Source organism: Belonocnema kinseyi, chromosome 6 (assembly GCF_010883055.1).
Source record: "Belonocnema kinseyi isolate 2016_QV_RU_SX_M_011 chromosome 6, B_treatae_v1, whole genome shotgun sequence".
In the NCBI taxonomy this organism is placed as follows: domain Eukaryota; kingdom Metazoa; phylum Arthropoda; class Insecta; order Hymenoptera; family Cynipidae; genus Belonocnema; species Belonocnema kinseyi.
In genome coordinates, this window is record NC_046662.1 from 145,464,427 (window position 1) to 145,471,128 (window position 6,702).

A 6,702-nucleotide genomic window follows, 5' to 3' on the forward strand; every position below is an offset into this window, starting at 1 on the left:
TATATATAGAATCAAACCGAAGGGCCTATGACAAAGCCACCGAACGCGTCCTCGGGTTGCGGATAGATGATCCCTGTACCAAGGGTTTCTGCTGAATATGGTTAAAAAATAAATAGGCAGTCGCGGACAATTGTCCAGGGGTGGCCCCGAAGGAATTAGCTACGATGCGAGTGTGGCCCCTGAACGGGGTTACATGGCACGGCTGCATGCTCTGTGGTCCCGCATTCAGTGTGTGATTGACTACAACACATCTGGCAGGAATTTTACACACTTAACAAGTCAAAGCTGCTGACCATCAGGCAGCATCTTGTTGAGAGAATACGGATACTATCTGACGCTCAGAGAAGTCTAGAGCGGAGGGAGAGGTGGGTCAGAGAAAATCAACAGTTTTTCTCCGACCCATCTCGACTCTTCCAAGACCCTCCAGTTACTGTCGAACACCCACCCAAACCAAAGGAGGTCGAAATATTTTGGTGAGAAGTCTACGAAGTGCAGCATAGACTGGACGAAGACTCAGAAAATATAAATAGCTTCAAGGAGTTATGTGATGCCCTCATAACACCTGATAAAGAATATCCATCCATCACTACCGAGGAGGTGAAAAAAGTATTAAGAGGGATGAAGAACTATTCCGCACCGGGACCAGATTGTATCAAAATCTTCTGGTGGAAGAAGTTTTCTTCAACACATCAGCATTTGGCCCGTATTTTCTCCTCATATTTAAAGTCGGAAGAGCCGATTCCGGAGTGGTTGGTGGAAGGGCGCACAATACTTCTACCGAAAATAGACAACTTAGCTGACCCGAAGAATTACTGCCAATAACTTGTCTGAACACACTTTATAAGTTATTCACAGCTATCCTAAATAATAGAATTGTTCGGGCAATTGCTCATCGATAGATGTGTCTGCAAAGATGTAGCATTCCACCAGCGTGACCTATCGATGGACTGGATTGATTATCGGAAAGTTTTCGATTCGACCTCCCATAGACTTATCATCTGTCTTTTGTAAATCTTAAAGGTTCATCCGCAAATAGTTAGGTGCATAGAGAGATTGATGCTGCTTTGGAAAACCAGATTTACTATCTCATCTGGAAAAAATCGTGTGACAACTAACAAGGTCACCTTTCAGAGAGGTGTCTTTCAGGGCGACACTATGAGCTCACTTCTCTTTTGCCTTACATTATTGCCACTATCTCTAGCACTTCGCCATTCCCACGGATACTTGTGCGGTAAACCTGCAGATCGAAAGTACAAGGTCACTCATGTATTTTACATGGACGATCTTAAGATCTATGCTAAAAACAAAGAGCTACTACATCTAGCTCTAGGGATTGTCGAACGACATACTAAGGAAATTGGAATGGAATTTGGGTTAGACAAATGCGCCAAGGTTTATTTGAAGCGAGCAAAACTTAATGGCATCTCTGAAGATCCTGAGCTCGTTGATAGAAGCGCTATACGACACCTTTGTGCTGGAGAGACTTATACATACTTAGGCGTGCCACAGAGCCGCATTCAGGATGTGACATCTATAAAAGATACTCTCCGAAGCAGATACAAACATCTCATCCGGCAGATTTGGTCTTCCGAACTGTCGGCGAGGAACAAAGTATCTGAAACGGACATGCTTGCTGTCCCGGTAGTACTCTATTCATTTGGAGTAGTTCCATGGACGCAGAACAAGCTCAGATCCCTTGATATCGGGACAAGAAAGGTTATGCACATGAACAAAAGCATGCATCTTAAGTCTTCCGTTCCGCGACTGTACATCTCACGTCGTCAAGGTGATCGCGGAATATTGAGTCTTGAATGTCTTCACAACAGGATTATTCTAGGTACAGCACATAGAGTTGCAAATGGAAGAGACCCTCTTCTTAAAATGGTCAGGAATCACGAACAAGTGGGCAAAGGAGCGTTTCTGTACAAAGCAGCGTAGGCGGCTGCTGAAACACTCGAACTTAACTTCAGTATTAGGGGTGAGCAAAATGCATGAAATCTTATCTATCTCGAGTACTCACTCCTGAAAGCCCGGATTAAAAAAGCACAAGAGAAAAACTTTCGTGAACAGCTCCTCGATAAGAGGATGCACGGTATCTTCCACAGAAATGTGAAGGATCAGTCAATGTCTTGTCAGCTGACGTTTGCTTTCCTTAAAGCGCCCGGATTGAAGTCTGGTATGGAGGGTTTCATTTTCGAATGCCAAGACGGTGTCATTTCCACCTTAACATACCGTCGCCACATTTTGAGTCAAGACATTCCTGATGATAGCTGCAGGGCGTGCCATGCACACCCCGAGCATTTAGCTCACATACTATCTAGTTGTCCAACTCACGCGGGAACGACTTACATTCAAAGGCACAATGCGGCCCTAAGAGTGCTTTATTACCATCTTTGTCACTCTTACGGCATTAACCTTAATATCACTCCTCTAAATACTCCTAGGAAAATCGAGTCAATTGTCGAGAATGGGAAGTGCCGCATATACTGGAACTTTATATTCTGGACAATCATTTCTGTTGTACACTCGAGGCCAGACACGGTTCTTCTTGACTTCGAGAAGCGAACCATGTTCGTTATCGAATTTTCAGCACCAGCTGACAAAAACATCATAGCCAAGAAGAATGAAAAGAAAGAGAGGTATATAGACCTTATAAGGGAGTTGCAACGATTGTACGCTGAATATTCTGTTAAACTAATCGTCCTTATCATCGGCGCTCTTGGAGGTGCCAAGCTTTCACTTGCTAATGGCCTAAAACGCATCCCTGCGTGTCAAAAATATGCTAAAACACTTGCGGGAAAAATGCAGAAGGCGGTAGTCCTTGGGTCGCTCCGTGTTCTTAGGGTGCACGAGGCTTTTGCTGGATCGTCGTATTGTTTCCGTTACAGACTGTAACCACCTATCTCACGGTCGTGAGAAGCGGTTGTGGCTGAAATTTTACCGCGATTTCGCTGTGAGCAGGTGCAATTTTCCAGATTAGCACCCACTCCCGGCGAGATCCTGCGGTTGTCCTAATGACAAATTTTTAATTATGTGTGCGCGCGTGTGTGTGTGTGTGTGCGCTATGCCTTACAGATATTAAAATCCCTCGTATCAGTTATTATTTAAAACTCACTTTCAATTGATTTGAATGCAATATGAAACGCTTTAAATTCCTAAGATTTAAAGTCGAAATATATAATTAATTTGCAACAAAGAAGATTAATTTTCTTACAAAAAAGACGAATTTTTAATAAATTCCATGAATTATCAACTAAATAGCTGAATTCTCAACTTATAAAGGATCCATTTCTAATCAAGAATAGACAAGTTGCAATTAAAAAAAAAGTAATTTTTAACATAAAAAACCAAATTGTTAATAAAAAAAGTTCAATCTTGAGCCAAGGAGGTAAATCTTGTAGAAATATGATTTTCAAAAAACTAGATTTAACAAACACGAAAAAAACGCAGAAAAGTTCATTTACAAACGAATCCTACTTTAGTTATCTATCATATTGTTAAATGATTAATCAAAATATACTAATTTAGAACTTAACAATTGCATTTTTAATAAAAAGACGATGTAAAAAAATCAAGAAAATTAATTTTCGACCAAAGACATGAATTTTCTAGTTAAATTTTCGACCAAAGGAAAAAAACGAGAAAAGGGGATTTTTCCACTGACCCCCAACTTCTGTTCAAACCATAGTTTTTAACATGACCCCCCCCCCCCCATGCAATTGGTAATGCAGTTTACTGACGACCCCTTAAAGTTTCGATTTTTGTATTTAATGAAATTAACCTTATAATATATATTTTAAAATTTGTTTAGCATAAAAAATACACAACGAAAAATTGACATGACTCAGAAAACGAAATTACAACAATTAAAAGAATGACAGAGAACAAGTATATTGAGACTATACTTAAGAAACTTTATTTTCAATTTTATTTATATTGGATAAAATATTAATATTATAGAGAAAAGTCTAATATAGAGAAAAGTCCGAACAAGTCGGAAAAGAAAGGAGGAGTTCGTTAAACAGCCATTTTCGATATAAATACCAATTTTGGGACCATTTTTGTATACTTAAAATTTGTATTTACGGCTATTAATAGTACTCATAAGGCCAAACAATTTATCCTGATGATTTTTTTTCATACGAAAAAAATTCTTAGAGTTGTAGCATTTTCAAAATTTGTATTATCAATCGAAAATCAAAATTATAAGCTAAACAACGTACGATATGAAAAAAGTAAAGAAAAAAATTGCTGTTTAAAAGCCCTACAAGATTATTATATAAACTTTTTGGATTTCCTTGTAAAATTGAACATTCTAATTTTTATTGCACAAAAAATAATCAGATGTGAAAAATCCCATTTTCTGGTCAAACTATGCAGGATACGAAAGAAGATGAATCAACAAAAATTGTGATCTCAAAAATGATCTACAAATTTGTTAATAATCACTTCTTGATAGGAGGCGTATCTTTTGTTTTATTCGCGAAAAATAACATTGAAAATAGAAAAAAAAACGCTGTGAAAAATTATACAAGTTACGGGAAAAAAATGATTAAACAAAAATGATTTACCCGAAAAAGAGCTACAAATTTGTTATGAATTACTTTTTGACAGGACACGAAGTTTTGATTTTGATCATAAAAATGGTATTAAAAATAAAAATGAAAAATTTGTGGAAAAAAAACAAAAGGCACAAAAACAAATTGATAGAAAAAAGTTATTCGCTTTAAAAAGTGATACAAATTTGTATTCATTTATTACATCCTTATTATTTATGAAGGAGGAAGTATTAGAATTGCCCGGAATTTGACACCACAACATTCAAATTTTAAACCAAATGACGCAAAATACGACAGAAAGTTTCAAAGAGAAATGATAGGTTTTGAAAAATCCTACAAAATTTCTTTAAACGACTTTTCAATAGGACTCGTAAGTATTATATGCAGATAATCGAAAATTCCAATATTACGCTGAAAGACGCGAGATACGTAAAAAATGTAAAAGAAGACATGTAGGATATTTTGCTTTATACATGTATAAAAAATAATATGAAAACCAAAATCCTATTATTAGCATAACAACGCGAGATAGAGAAAAATGTCTAAAAAAAGCATTGTATTTTTTAAGTTTATTATAAGGTGGTTCAGAAAATATAAATTTACAACTGTCTGTCAAAAAACGAGTGCTCAGCGCGAGTGTCACGATAATATTGTGTACCTCAAAGCCTACAGAACTTTGAGAAACTTAATCTTTAACTATACTTATTTAAGCAAAAAATTCAGAATATGAACACGCATATAAATACTGCGATCTAAAGAGATGTTTTTGATATAGTTTCATTCAAGCGTTCTAAATGTAAAGAATAAATATCTGAGCGGGAATCGCGGGAATCAAAAGACGCGCGCCCCAGGCGCACTTAAACTTGCGAGCCATGGACACAGCGCACTATGAGAATGTGCCCGCGACAATAAATAGTTCATTTACGGATTATTTATTACAAACTGACAATTAAGAGATCAATGTTTTTGAAACTTTCCAATAATTTCTGACATTTTAGTTTAAATTGAGAAATGTAAGGCAAAATATTTATATATTCTGATCAATCACTCGAGTAAAATTCAAAAATACATTTAATCAATTTTGAAATTATGGGGTTCTCAATTGAAAAAATCGGGACATAATTTACATACATAGTAAGATATATAAATTTCTATAAAATATTACATAAAAAATAAAATAAAAAATAATTTTATTATATAATTTTATCGTTTCATTATAATGTATTGAATTCATAATTAATTACACAAACATAGAAATTTAGGAATTAGTGTTTACTTAAATTAATAATCGTGAGGAAGGCGGTATTCCTATAAAATTTAACTATACATCTAAAAACTCCAAATCGCTAATTATATATGCGAGAACGCTGTACGATCATATTTATTTAAAAAATTTATTATTTTAAATTTCAACTCAATATGTTTATCAATAAAAACTTTTAATGACTTCAAACGTATAGTTTCATCTAGTAGAACTTCTACCGCCTCTTGTTCAAAGCAACAAAATAATATTATTTATAGACAGTAAATTTTAATTGCAAAATGACCAATTTTTTCCATAAAAGATGTATAGCAGCTAAAGATATTTATTACGATACAATTACATTTTAATTCAATTTAAAAGTAAATCTTATGCATCTACATATTTTCTTGATGCAAAATTTATTCAAATAATTGATTCATTAATTCAAAATAATAAATAAAAATTCTCGATATAAAGTTTGTATTTTATATTTTTAAGTATTTAGTATTTACCGACTTAGTATCTGCTATTTGATGGACTTGTTCGACGGGTTAAGATTTCAGGGGCAAAGTAGTTGGTGCTTTCGATTTTCGGGTTGAGAGGCATGGGGGGATCCAGCAATTTGTAACGATCGCATAAATTTGCATTCCATCCGCTAGGGACAGCACCGTCGCTTCCATAGAATGCGCGGCTTCGATTCGAAATTATAAAATATTCGTGCGAAAAGTAAAAAGATTGGCAAGCAACATTTCAGGGCAGATCGGCATGAATATGGTTTAAGTGATAATCACTCCTGTGAGCGAATAAATGTATATGTTAGATTTGTCGATAATTTTTGGGCAGAGGAAATTTGATATAATGTTTAGATTTAAGATAGCAGACCTGACAGCAGAATATACA